This window comes from Panthera uncia, assembly GCF_023721935.1.
Source record: "Panthera uncia isolate 11264 chromosome A3 unlocalized genomic scaffold, Puncia_PCG_1.0 HiC_scaffold_12, whole genome shotgun sequence".
NCBI lineage: Eukaryota > Metazoa > Chordata > Mammalia > Carnivora > Felidae > Panthera > Panthera uncia.
The window spans coordinates 31726572-31741832 of NW_026057579.1; the positions used below are offsets into that span (position 1 = coordinate 31726572).

The 15261-nt window shown below is 36.5% G+C and overlaps 1 protein-coding gene and 1 non-coding gene across 2 annotated transcripts in view; both read left to right on the forward strand.

Moving 5' to 3' along the window:
• Positions 1-15261, forward strand: part of ROCK2 (Rho associated coiled-coil containing protein kinase 2) — a 136531-nt gene that overhangs the window by 15186 nt on the left and 106084 nt on the right. The window lies entirely within an intron of this gene.
• Positions 11518-11621, forward strand: LOC125937820 (U6 spliceosomal RNA). Its single transcript, XR_007462510.1, has one exon. It is a non-coding gene; the product is annotated as a U6 spliceosomal RNA (small nuclear RNA).

Here is a 15261-nt window from a genome sequence, read left to right on the forward strand (position 1 = left end):
TAAAAAATTTTTTTTGTATGAATCATTAGATTTTTTTTTAAGGGCCACTAATTGATCATACAATCAGCATATATTGGAATTAGTGAAGATGAGAGGAAAGTATATCCTACTTCTTTTAAAAAAAATTTTTTTTAATGTTTATTCATTTTTGAAAGAGAGAGACAGAGCGTGAAGGCGGAAGGGGCAGAGAGAGAGGGAGACACAGAATCTGAAGCAGGCTCCAGGCTCCAGGCTCCAAGCTCCAAGCTGTCAGCACAGAGCCCAACGCGGGGCTCAAACTCACAAACTGCGAGATCATGACCTGAGCCGAAGTTGGATGCCCAACTGACTGAGCCACCCAGGCACCCCAATATATCAAACTTCTTATTTTCTTTCAGAGAAATAAGATATCAAGTCAGAAATTAGGGAAAGAGTTCATGCAAAATCTAACCACATTGTAGCTATTTTAAATTTAGCAAAATTTGTCTGGAGTTAACAGGACATTTGGAGTCGCTTTTAAGTAAGACATGAACTTTGACTCTTTTTCTTGGCTGGCTTCTCAATGATGATATTTCTTAAAATAAAATCACCAAAATTAATGTGCAGATGAAATAATGATAAACTTCTCTGAACTTTAGATGCATAGCGTGATCTTAATTGCATCAACGTGAAACAGTGTGTCTTACATTTTTTCAAAAGCAGTTTTAAAGTGCCTTTAATTTAATGCATTGACAAAAATTTTCATACTGGATTAAAATAAAAAGGAAATCCATAGATGTATCTGGAAATTTAAAAACTTAATACCAATACAGTTTATGTCTTGGCCCTTATAGGTCATTTTCTAATTTATATCTGATAAATCCAATAGCTAAGGCAGTGGTTTAAAAATCTTGTTATACATAGCACTCAACTAGAGATCTTTAGAAATATTGATGCCTGGGGTTCCTGGATGGCTCAGTCTGTTGAGCGCCTGACTCTTGATTTTGGTTCAGGTCATGGTCTCGTGGTTTGTGAGTTTAAGCCCCATGTGGAGCTCTGTGCTGACAGTCCAGTGCTTGCTTGGGATTCTCTCTCTCCCTCTCTATCTGCTCCTCCTAGTCTCTCCCCCCTACATTTTTTTTTTTTAACGTTTTTTTATTTATTTTTGAGACAGGGAGAGACAGAGCATGAACAGGGGAGGGTCACAGAGAGGGAGACACAGAATCTGAAACAGGCTCCAGGCTCTGAGCTGTCAGCACAGAGCCCAACGCGGGACTCGAACTCACGGACTGCGAGATCATGACCTGAGCCGAAGTCGGACGCTTAACCGACTGAGCCACCCAGGCGCCCCTGTCTCTCCCCCCTACAAATGAATAAATAAACTTAAAAAAAATTACTGATGTCCGGCTTCCAACCCCCCCCCCCCCGACATTCTAATGTAATAGGTATGTAATGTGACCTGGAGATACCAGGAGTTTTAAAAGTTCCACAGGTGATTCTCAAGTGCAGAAAAGAGTGGGAACCACTGAGCTGAGAGGTGCAATATTGAAATTTAAAGATTGGCACAGAGGGCACTTGGGTCCAAAATGTATCTGAGGAAAGGAGAATACTTATTTCTTTTTCTTCCTTTATTTTTTGGATAAAGCTAGAAAGTCAGAATCATCTGATGGAAGTCAGAATCACACCCTGAGTACTTGGTAGAAATGGTGTCAGATCCTCCGATTTAGATTGGCCTGTGGTGGGGGGGCAGGAATGTCAGGTGATTCAGTGCAGGGTAATCTGCAGATCAAAGTTTGAGAAACTTGTAGGTGCTGCTGCTTTTACTGACTTGACAAAACCAACAACAAATAATCCAGATCTCTTTGGCACACAGAATTGTATCTGTGGAAAAGGCTGGTGAATGGAGGGATGCCAGATTTTCTGAAATATCAAGGGTCATCACATTTTCTGTCTTCTTTTAGGGCTCTGTAGGAGTCAGACCAAGGTTTTTCTTTTTCTTATTTTAGAAGGAAATTTAATTGCTTTGCTGAGCTTTTCTGAAGGGAGAATCAGACAAGATAGACCAAATAGAAATGAAAAACAATTTTTATTGTGGTAAAATATACATTGTATAAAATTACAATGTAGGAATGTTATTGCATCATGCTCTTTCATGAGAAATGTAGTCTACAGAGACTTATTGATTGGCCTGGAAAATACATAATTTTGATGTTTCACATTTAATAAATGGCAACAGGGAAAATAGTGGCAGCCTGTTTAATCACTGACAGTGATTTTATTCAGAAGGAAAATTTCACTAGAAATGTATGGTCCTTCAGAGCATAGCACCTAAAACAGCATGATGTATGTGTATCTGTGAATGTGCCTGTGTTTAAAAATTAATAAAAGCATACAAAAATTATTTTATGGTCCCTTTAAAAGCAAGCAAAAAATAAAATGCTATAAAATATTCAAAGTCTTTATATTAAACTATTTTGAAATTTCATTTTCAGAGCAGCCTTCAGGTTATTGTTATATTATGTAACATTCGTGTTAACACGTTCCTGTTTAGATTTTTTTACTGCACATTCTTTGCAGTTATGTCTCTTCACATCATTGAAAATTAGAGAAAACCAGACAATTCATACATAGTGGATAAGTTGTCCATATTTTTCATTCTCTTCAGCATTCTATATCAGACTTCCTCTTGTGTGTCTATTTTAATTTTGTGGTTAAGGAGTATGTAGGTATTTTAGAAATTTGAAAATTTGCATTTACTGATTTTTGTTATAGTTATAGCTATTAGAGGAATGGCAGTTGTGATTTTTGTTTTTTCTTTTAGTATTTGAAATCTTTAGCAGCTCACTTTTTATAGATTCTATCTTGTAGTTAATAAGATTGTACACTCTGGTGGTCAAGGCAATATTGATTAATATTTATGAGACTATAGAGTGACATATAGTATCTTTAAAGCTCTAAAGATTTGTGGCAGTTTATACTTTAAAATCTGTCCATCCTTTCCAAATTATTACTGAATAAGATAACTAAAATGTGAAACAAATCTGCAACTGGGTGGTCCTTCTTTCACTGACTAATACACTTCAGTTATCTTTAAAAGTTTGTTATATGTGGGGCACCTGGCTGGCTTACTCAGTGGAGTTGGGGGGCTTTTGATTTCGGGGTTGTTGGTTCCAGCCCCATGTTGGGTGTAGAGATTACTTTAAAATCTTTAAAAAAAAAAGTTTGCTACATGTGATTGATTTATTAACATTTCATTGGAAGTATTTTTTCAAATTTAGAAACATTTTGCAATCTGGTCATTAGAATCCTAATCCGTAATACCTCAGTGTTGCACACGATGTTCCAACATTTCTAAAAAGTTAGCAAAATGCAGTTGAATTTTAGACTTCATGATTTGTGATATCATGTCCATGCTGAAGCATTCTGAGGCATTAATTCAGCTATAGCTATGGAATATGTATTTCATGATTGCAACAGTTAAAATTAAAATAGGACTATGTTTTAATGTTTTTATATTCTGGCTAAACAAGAATTTAGTCATAAAAGCAAGATGTTTACATTATAAAAGAATGAGAAAGCTCACTCAAAGGATTTTGCTGGTAGTTCTGGAAGACAACTTATGCAAATTTTTTTTCTGTAAAAGCATATATTTTTGTTAAAAAGGAGAAGCTGTAAAATTAAAAATTTTGAGGACATTACTGAAAACAGGCTTTCCATATTGAAGACATTTCCAGAATAGAACAAGGGATGATACAAATAAAACTAAATTTAGAACGAATAAAAGGAAACTCTAGTAAAAATTGGCATATGATATTTCCTACAGAGGGAGGCCATAAGTAAGACACTGAATACATTTTTAACAAGTTAATTACTCAATTTTTGGAGGAAAGTTGGTATGAGGGGATTTTTATAACCTTTATCATAGGTAAGTTAATCTTTTAAGATTATATGGAGAATGTAAGTTGCTGGCATAATATTTTACTGTGCTACTTTTTTTCCTCTTATAAACAGAATCGTCCAGTCTGGTTCAAGTTATAACAAATATGTGAAATGAAAGTGTAAGAATCTGAAAAATAGCATACTTATTTCAGATAAGTTTTTGTAAGCAAAATTCCATTAAAATAAGTTCATAAAATGGATCCAGTTTAACCTGTATTAATATATGAAAAAACAAATTAATTGTTTTCCTTAAGATTTTTTGTTTGTTTATTTAGGGTAGTAAAGGTGGAAAAAAAAGAAGGGAAGTGCCTTGATAATTTTCAAGTGTTTTCTTTAGAAAAAGAAACAGCGGTATATTGGCAAGAACAGTGGATTGGGGTCAGAAGAGCTGACTGGTATTAATTAATCAGATGTTTTATTAATTATCTTCTTGACTATGATAATTTATAAGACTATATCTGTCTTTCTCAAGGAGATGTGAAGATTAAATTCAGTGGGAAACTAATTCTAGTGTATTAGTGTTCTGTAAACTGTGCCGAACTTAAGCTTTTTTTTTACACACAGATGAACTCTCTGTAAAATAGGCTAAGTTGCATATGTCTGTAACTGTCTTCAGAAAGGTATGTGCAAACAGTCAGTCTCCTGATGTTAGCCTGTTTTTCCCAAAAATGGTAGCACATTATTTGGCACATGTTAGGTTCTCTAAAGCATCAAATCACTGAATAAAAATTAGCATATTTATTTTTTAATTCACTGAGGATAATTAGTTTCTTTGGGTGAATATTTGCATATATTCATTTTTTGGCTTATTGTATTCCAGGTGTCAATTTTTCTCAGCTAAGGTTTATTCTTTTAGAGTAGGTATGATATTGAACTGTGAAAACAGAGTCTGGTGTTCTTAAGTGATGTTAAATTTCAGAAATCCTAGACTATAAATACTAGGAAGAGTCATGACAAAATTTTTAAACCTTTGCATTATTCACTTGGAAAAGTGTTTTAAATAAGGCTTAAAAGAACATTTGGGTTTTACCAGATGTTTTTATCTGCGGCTTGAATTTAGCAACTTTTGGCCTACTTTTAGTGACAAAAGTGAGCTTAGGAACAGCTAGCAGAATGGTTTGGAAGATGCAAACTGCAGGTATTATGCCGTATTACCTCTGATACTGATTCTCGTCTGTAAGTATACCAGGGTAATTAGAATTTTATCATGTGGGAAAATACATACAAGTAGCATAATAGCATATGTTATCATTCTGTATTGATGGCTACTATAATTAGTAACTGTTTAATTTCCTTGGGTCATGTAATTTTCAAAGCTGATTTTGGGGTGGGTCTGGCTAACAGAGCAGGGTCTTATTACATAAGTCTGTTGTCAACTCTTTGCCAGCCTCGTGGAATAAGAATTTTTATTTCTGTAGGCTAGGAAAAACAATAGCATCTGGGTATAATTAAAATGGATATGGGGAGAAACCTATATGGGAGTAGCTACTGTTATAATGATACATTGTATACTTTCCCTGTTGTGGCATTTATGAATTAGGAAATGCATTTTATCTGCTTCTACTTTTTTTATATCTCAGTGTTTTTTCTTAGGATAGAGAGACTTCAGCATAGACTGTTTTTAAAAATCTCTGCGTCTAGTGTGGGGCTCAAACTCACAACTTAGAGATGGAGAGTTGCACGCTCCACTGACTGAGCCAGCCAGGCGCCTCTAGCAGGGAAAAGTCCTGATGGGGTTTCTAGCTCACAGATGATGGGCTTTGGGGAAATAGACTTCTCTCTTCAGAGATGTGAAAAGGAAGAGAGTGAGCAGGACCAGAGATAGAGGCAATCATCCTTTTGCCCATGACTTAATATGCTATGTTCTTTTATTTATACTCTCTGCCTCTGTCTCTAATGGGAATGCTCCCTCTCATTCTCTGCTTACAGAAAAACAAGCTTCATTTTTAAAATTGCAAAAGTAATACCTGCCTCTTTTATGTATTTATTTAATTTTTTACTTTTTATTTTTTTTAGATTTTTTAATGTTCTTTTTTGGGAGAGAAAGAAAGAGCACGAGTGGAGGAGGGGCAGAGAGAGAGGGAGACCCAGAATCTGAAGTTGGCTCCAGGCTCTGAGCTGTCAGTACAGGGCCTGATGCAGGGCTCTAACTCGAACGGTGAGATCATGACCTGAGCCGGTGAGATCATGACCTGAGCCGAAGTCAGCCGCTTAACCCAGTGAGCCCCCCAGGCGTCTCTGAAACAACTACTTTAGAACACATCAATGTGTCACTTTTTTTGTGCCTATAACAGTATAATGGTATATCATTTTCCTTTTTTTCCTGCATATAAAAAAACATGAATACTTAACAGGGTTTTTTTTTTGGTAACCAAAATGCAACTATGTCATATCTATCATATTTGCTTTTTTTCATTTACTTGGAGAGTAAATCCAATCAGAACCTATAATTCATCCAGTTCTTTTAAGGAGTATTCCATTGTTTGGATTTGCCATAATATTTTTTTATTAAAATTTTTTTTTTAAGTTTGTTTATTTATTTAGAGAGAGTGCTCTTATGCAATCATGAGATCATGACCTGAGCTGAAATCAAGAGTTGGACACTTAACCGACTGAGCCACCCAGGTGCTCCCGGATTTGCCATGATTACTTTACTGTTTCACTATTAATAGACATTTAGGTTGGGTTCTTCTATTGTAAACATTGCTGCAGTAACATCACTAAATATTTTTGTGCATATGTGAATATTTCTGTAGATTTCTAGAAATGGAATTGGTAGAGCACGTGCACATTTAAAATTGCAAAATAATCTCAATTGCCTTTTTTAGAAGTAAATTGAACTCTCTCAATAGTAGTGAGAATACACATATTCCCATATCTTTGCTAGTTGAATATCATGAATCTTTTACATTAATTGCCAGGCTCATAGGTGAAAACTCAGTATCTCCTTTTGTTTTTTAAGATGCATTTCAGTATTTGATTACTAATGAGATCGAGCACTTGTTAGTCATAGTTGTAATTCTTTTTAAAGATCCATCTCAAATATATTTTCTCTGTGAGGTCTTCTCTAATTCTTCTCCCTTTCTCTAACTCCAGGCAATGATTTTCTTTCTCTTCTCTGCCCACATAATATTCTCTGTTGTAAGTTATTAGAATCATCACGTATTATGATTATTTACCTCTTATATACCAGACCGTGGGCTCTCATAAGGTTGTGACCATGTAGTATTCATTGTTTTTCTAAATTTTGGATATCAGTTTATTGGAAATTTGGGAACTAAAACTAAAACTAGTTTTTAGGTAATGGGGCATAAATGTTTTAAAGGTAATTTCTTTTTTTTCCTCTTAGTTTATTTGACATAATAATTGACATACAGCACTGTATAAGTTTAAGGTACACGACGTAATGGCTGGACGTAAATGTAGTTCTGTGGTATCATCTTTATGTCTCTGCCCGGTGTCTAGCACAGAGCCTGTATGTAGCATTTAGTATTTGTTTAGGAAGCTTTATTAAATGGTTTGTCTGATTCCAGCTGGGAGTCTATATGTAAGGTGTGCTGTCTTCTTTTTTTTTGGGGGGGGGGAGGGTTGGCTCTTAATGGTAATGGTTCTAGGGCACCCCTTTGTTTTACAAACGAGGAATTAAGTCTGAAGTCTAAGTCTAATGTCTTATCTGGTTAATGAGATATTTTTATTTCTTTATCATACCCTACGAGGTGTTTTGAAACAGCACAGCTCCAAACAGGGTTACTTATGGTCAAGGACAAATACTGATTTCTACTAAGATAGATGGCAAGCTTTTCTCAATTCTTACAGATTAAGCCTAACCAGTGGGACTTTTGCCTGATAGTCTTGGCTTGTAGCCTTAAACCAATACAAATTATCCAGACTTCATTTGGCTCCTTCCAAAGAATTATGAGTCTTATGACACACTAGACATAGACTTTTCTAATTGCTAGCACTGGCTGACTCTTGAGAGGCCTGATGCCTTTTCTTTTAGAGAACTCCTAAAACCTGTCCTCTTAGCCACTTTCCCATGAAGTGATCCCACCAAATCCCATTTCATTATTGCCTTTTCATGTATTGCCCAAGATACAAGTCATTATACACATCTCTTCTCACTCTTGTTCCCTCACCTGTTCTTCCCTTCCTTTTCCCTTCAACCCTTGTTCTAAAGTTAAACATAATCACTTGCATCTTCAAATTCTTTGCTGAATGATACTTAAAAAAATTTTTTTCTTTTTAATGTTTATTTTTGAGACAGAGAGACACAGAGCGTGAGCGGGGCAGAGGCAGAGAGAGAGGGAGACACAGAATCAGGAGCAGGCTCCAGGCTCTGAGCTGTCAGCACAGAGCCCGACGCGGGGCTCGAACTCACAAACTTCGAGGTCATGACCTGAGCCGAAGTCAGACGCTCAACCGCCACCTAGGCGCCCAATGTTGAATGTTACTTTTATCTTTGTTTAAGTAGTAACACCTGTCTTCTTTTTTTTTTTTTTTTAAAGTTTTTAATGTTTATTTTTTGAGAGAGAGCGCAGGAGCAGGGGAGGGGCAGAGAGAGAGGGAGGCTCCAGGCTCCGAGCTGTCAGCACAGAGCCCGATGCAGGACTCAAACCCACGAACCGTGAGATCATGACCTGAGCCAAAGTCGGACGCCCAAGTGACTCAACCACCCAGGCGCCCCAACACCTGTCTTCTTCTTAAGGGAGAGCCTTCTCTAGTGGAACTTGTACCTTCTTTTATTCTCTACAGATCCCAGTTAGGAAAGGATAGGAGGCGGTTTCCTTGTTATCTTGTACTACAAGGTAGTACCTTGTAGCAACAAGAAGGTAAGACCTTCTTGTTAAAATTGCCGTTGTTGAGTCTCATGTAGTTGGGGTATCCTGTACTTGGGGTCTCTGCTTGCTCATCGAATTCACAGACTCCTGACTCAGTGTTCCTTTCCGTGCAGGGCTGTGCCACCATTCTAGGTGAATCAGTGTTAATGTGAATAGAATACCCAGGAACCTGGCTTCACAGTTTTCTCATCTTTAGTGGAGCTCTTCACTTAACTCGTTTACTTACTCTCATGAAGCTACTCTGGACCTTACCATTACCTGAAATCAGTGTTACCTTTGAGATCATTAATTGAAACATTGTGCTCCTGAGCTCTTACCCTTTTATTAAACGTATTCATTGATGCTGTTGAGGTAATAAGCAGGTAAGAATCCATTGTCCGTTACTTCAGACCTCTTGCCGGGATTCTCGGTTTCCTTGCCCTGTTGAATTTCTGTCGTATGCATCTGCACCTAGATTTTGGATTAGTTTGTTTCTTTGGCCTGCATAAAAGGTTATTTGTTGAGCTCTGATGGAGAAAAAAATTACTACGCAGATTGGTGGTTCTGTGAATTTGTGGTCTCTGTTTCTTGTAAGAGCTGTCAGGGTGGCAGAGCAATTCTGTCATTCTCCGTAGGGTCTGTTTTAAACATTCTTTTCTTTCTTTGAACAAAGTATGCTCTACAGATGGTCTTCTCCCTTCATGAGAAAATAGAAGCCATCAAAGGAGATCTCTTAAATTTCCTGTTACTTGACTCACGAGTTTATCTCTGTACCATTTGTTCTTCCTTTTCCTTCTGTTACAGTGCATGAGGTGTCCGTCATTCTGTCTCAGGCTGATTCTCCAAGTGTGTTTGGATCTCATTCTCTCCTTCCGTTGCTTAATTCTCTTTGTCTTTCATCTTTCTTTTAATTTGGATTCTTTTTCATTTGGCTGAACTTGTTCAAATGTGTCACCTAAAACAAAACAAAAAAACAAATGACCCCTAGAAAGAAATCTCGATTCTTTCTACCTTTTGCCCCTTCCCCTCAGCAAAACAAACTCTGCTGTCTCACTTTCTGTTCACTCCTTGGTCTGCTATCATCTCCCTCCCATCCTCTCCCATCACTAACACTGCTCACTGCAAGATCATGCTGATTTCCTTGCTGCTAACACCGTCATTTTTAGCAAATGTTCAGAAGTACTTGACATTTCTCAAATTGCCCTCTCCTCTTGGCTTTGATGATGTTACTCAGAGCATCTTCAGCTGTTTCTCTCAGGCTTTGCTTTCTCTTCCACTGCTAAATGGCAGCTTATTATTTTTTTACTCATTCTTTGACTCCTTAAGCTTGTGTCTATTTTGGGGACTTTCTTTATCATTTATATGTTGATAATTTCTGTTTTTCCATCTGAAAGCTTACCTCTGAGCTTTAGGTCCTACATCAGCTAGGCATCTCCCCTTGGATATACCAGAGATACTTCAAGATCAACATATCCACAATATTATTTTTCCCCCTTTGCTTTCAGATCTCCTTCATTTCCTGTGATCTTAGACTCAGTAATGCCACTATCCATCTAGCTTGGATCAAGCCAGAAATCTGGCTATTTGGGTATGTCATCCTTGACTTCCCATTCAGTCAGTCCCCAAATCCTGTCAGTGTTGCCTCCAACATGTGATTTACTCCTCTCCCATCTGACTGTTACTTTCCCACTTCAAGTGACCATCATATTTTTCTTAGGTTGTTATGATATTCTCTTCCCCATTATTCTTTCCTAGCTTTCTATCCATTTTCTACTCTCCCACCAAACTACTTCTTATAAGATGCAGATCTAGTCATATTATTCCAAAATTCAGAGTACTTAAATAACTAATTTCCTATTTATTCAGGGAAAAGTTCAAAATGCTAATAGTTTCTTCAAGAGTAATAACCTGAGTTTTCACTTTTCCAACCCTATCTCTTGTAACTTCTCTTCTTCCTCCCAAATTTTATCCATATTAATAAATAACTTCATTTGAAGCTGCTTTCTTCTTATTTCCAAGTTTTTTTTTTGTTTGTTTATTTTTTGTTTTTTGTTTTTTAAACATGTAGATCTCTGCCTGGAATGAAAGTACTAACCCCAACTATTACTAATATGCAGTATGTGGAAATACTTCTGCCTCATTGTCCTTAGTTTGGTTTGAACTCAGATTTTGGATGGAGAAGACAAATATGTATTTACAATGATATTTTTTAGAAACTGACCTAGTTATGTATTTAATTATAACAGATGGTTGGTTTATAGAAATCAAAAAGAGGATTTCCTTACAGGAGCGTTCCAAGTAGGGGTTGCCAGTGTGAACTCATGCTTCTTGTGAGATATCTGTTATGAGAAGTGCATATAAAATATAGCTAATGGAAAATGGTAATATAAATGCTGTACATAAAATTTTCTTTCAACTACAGAAGATAGATATTTTAAATTCTTTTTTTATTTTTTTTTAAATTTTTTTTTTTTTTCAACGTTTTTTATTTATTTTTGGGACAGAGAGAGACAGAGCATGAACGGGGGAGGGGCAGAGAGAGAGGGAGACACAGAATCGGAAACAGGCTCCAGGCTCCGAGCCATCAGCCCAGAGCCTGACGCGGGGCTCGAACTCACGGACCGCGAGATTGTGACCTGGCTGAAGCCAGACGCTTAACCGACTGCGCCACCCAGGCGCCCCAAGATATTTTAAATTCTTAACGATAGGTACTTGAAACAGCACATTGAATACAGGGTCTTTTATGATATATCATTAAAAGTTACTGTGATGATACTGTTAGCAAGGCATGTAGTTCTCTTGCTTGCTTTCAGCAGCATGCATACTAAAATTGGAACAATACAGAGATGATTAACGTGGCCCCCGCACAAGGATAACAAGCAGATTCGGGAAGCACTCCGTATTTTATCACTATATTGCTGAAACTAATATAACAGTGTATGTTAATTCTACTGGAAATAAAAAAAGAGACATGTAGTTCTTACCATGTGCCAGGCACTGTTCTGAAGTGCTTTATTAATTTGTTAGATTTCTGTTTCATTTTCTAGTCACATCAAAATGACATGTTCTTTAAAAATATTCTTTCTTTAGAAATACTTAGTTTCAAACATTTAAAAAATATTATGACCTTCTAGGTAGAACAGTTACTTGCCCATTTTTTGCAAACAATGAAAAATGTGTTACCTGTCTGTGCTAAAGTCGTATTAAAGTCAGAAAGTCTGAGTAGCCTATACCCATTAGTATAATCTCATCAATTCTATGAGTAAAGGTTTTATTTATTCTGTAGTGAAAAGATTTAATGTTTTAACATTTTTGTGTGTTGTCTCACTTGATGTGACAATCTGTGAAATACGTAGGGCAGATATTATTCTTCCTATTTTCGTGAATGAGGACACTGAGGTTTGGAGAGGCTAAATAATTTGCTCAAAGAAATACAGCTAATAAATGGAAGAGCTATGAAAGGATCTGTGCTGTTAAGAGTTCTAAGGTAGTGTCCTTTTCTCATTATTATGCTTATTTTCTAAAGTACAAACTTGAAACTCTGTATAAGAAATTGGTAGCTGTTAGTTTTGGACAAGCTGGATGGTTATTTTAGAAAAGTAATTAATATAAAATGTTCTAACATTAAAAGGATTTCAGATTTTAGAGTATTTTTAAAATCAGTGATTGTTCAACTTTTTCTCCCCCACATCTTCTTAGGTTTAGGTTGAGCCTCTCCAAAAGTAAGTTGTGGGTTTTTCATTGTTTTTAATTAATTAATCTTTTTAATGTCTCCAAGTGGAGAGAATAATTAATTCTGTATGGTCTACTGGACCTTACTGGAGATCTACAGTATGATGGATAGTTCGAGAACAGTACATTATCTAATAATCCCTTCTTGTTTGTAAGTCTTTCAAGGGCTTGTGTGGAACATCTGAAGATGGACGTGTATGGAATTCTACAAATTAATCAATCTTACGATGATGAACCTGCAATCTGAATCCTAGACTTTCGTGTATCTAGTTTTCTCTTCTTTTTGGCATGGCTTTGGCCTGTCCCCCTCCCCCCCCCCACTGCCGGTGATAGGCAGTATTATCTCCCAAATTATTGAAAAGGATTACTATAAGGAGAGCTGCTCTTATTCTTTCTTTCAGACTGGTTTGCTGTCAGACTGCAGGGTAGCCAAGCGGCTCATGTAAATTGTGACATCTTCAGTTCTTCTCTTCTAGGTCTGGCTGGATAAAAGGAAATCGGTAATCATGTCTCTTAAAGTAAAAGGAGATGATGGGAATGTCTGTCTTTTTTTTATGTTTGGATAGCAGAATTAGGGAGAGGTTGGTGATGATGAGCAAGGAATTACAGTATCTTTAAAGCCCACTAGTGTTTGTTAGTGTAGAAACTGTTCGCTGATCATTCAGTGGAACATGCAACTCTTGAAATCAGAGGTTGAGCCCCACATTGGGTGTAGAGATTATTTAAAAATAAAATCTTAAAACAATATTTCATACCCATTAGAGAACAACTCTTCATTCCCTCCTCCCCCCCAGCCCCTGGCAACCACCCTTCTACTCTCTGTCTCTATGAATTTCACTACTCTAGGTACCTTATATAAGTGGAATTGTGTAGTATTTGTCTTACAGTATTTGTCAAAAGGCTCATTTCACTTAGCATAATGCCCTCAAGGTTCATTCATCCATGTTGTAGCATATGCTAGAATTTCCTTGCTAGATTCATATGCTAGAATTTTTCAAGTCTGGATAATATTTCATTGTATGTATACCCATTTTGTTTATCCATTTATTTGTAGATGGACACAGGTTCCTCCCACCTTTTGGCTATCGTGAATGATGTTGCTATGAACACAGGTGCACTGTATTGGAGACAGAATTTCAGGTCTTTTCAGAATATATCCAGAAGTGGAGTTGCTGGATCATATGATAATCCTATTTTTAATTTTTGAGGAACTACCAGACTTTCCCATAGTGGCTGCACCATTTCACATTCCCATCAGTAATGCACAGGGATTCTGATCTCTCCACATCCTTGTCAACACTTGTAATTTTAAGGTGTGTTTTTTGTTTGTTGTTTTTTTGTAGTAGCCATCCTAATAAGTATGAAGTTCTTCTCATTTATATTTATTTTTCTTCTGTTTGTAGGCTTAAATTGTTCTTTCTCAGGTTTTTCCTCAGGAAGCCTAAATTGTTGAATTTAGATCTTTTCTTTTCCTAAATTTGCATTTTTTTGTATAAATTTCTCTTAAATACTGCTTTTGCTGCCACCCACACATTTTGAGAAATTGTAATTTTATTTTTATTTAGTGGCACCTTAATTTTTGAAAGGTATTTTTGCTGTATATAGTATACTAACTTGCTAGTTTTGTTTTACTTTTGGTACTTTAAATATATCCCTCCACTGTCTTATGACTTGTGTTGTTCCTTTGTTCATAATTTTTCTTTTCTGAGTTTCTTTTTCTGACTGGTTTTAGTCAGTTTCATTATGATATGCCTTGTTTTCTTCCTGTTTCTTGTTTTTGGCTTTGTTTGAGCCTCTATCTGTATAGTTTTAGTTTTTACCAGTTGTAGAGAATTTCTAGCCCTATTCACATGTGTTTTTCTCTTCTTTTTCCCTTTCTGGTGACTTCCAATTGTATGTATATTAGGTTACTTCATGTTGGCCCACAACTTACTGATACCCACTTATTTTGGTCTTTTTTTCCCCTCTGGGTTTCATTATGGATAATTTCTGTTGTCATGTCTTCAAGTTCTGTTGTCTTTTCTTCTGCAGTTTCTAGTCTCCTGGTAACACCATCCAATGTATTTTTTCATCTCACACATAACATTTTTATCTCTCTAGATTTTTTTATTTGGGTCCTTTTTTATGTATCAAATGTCTCTGCTTAACATTTTCAGTGTTTTCTAAATCTCTTTATTTATTGTGGTAAATGTGTGTAACATTAAGTTTACCATACTTGAGTGTACAATTCGATGACACTAGTGTTATGTTCACAATATTGTGTAACCATCACCACAAACGATTTTTTTTAAAGCGGTTTTTGTTGCTGTGTGTGGTTGACCACACGAGTAGTTTTGGCTTACAGAATGTGAACAAAAGGGGTTTGTGAGTAGCGTCGAGGCAAAGTCCTTGTGGGGAGCTCGTATCCTTTTCTTGTCATCTCTTTTTAATGGCTGGTGTCGGTGCTTGTTATCCGTCATCAGGAGGTGGAAGCAGTGTATTCGTGTTGATGGCAACAAAGCCGAGGAGCCGTATTTCTGATGATCATGGGAGCTACTGTATCCACGCTTAACTTTCTTTTCTTTTCTTTTCTTTTTTTTTTTTTTTGAATGGTACAAATGGCCTTTATTGTTTGTAATGGGAAGTGAAAGAGAGGAGGGGATATGACGGCTTCAGCTTCTGGGGCAGTTCCAGAGATTACCTCACTGTCCTTCGAAAGGACCCTTAACTGTTTTAAAGCAGACATAAAGGCACTAAGGGGCATTTTCTGTCACTTGCAGCTGACCCCAGTTCAAACTGATACTTAAAAATTACCATCATTTCTTTTATATTGTCA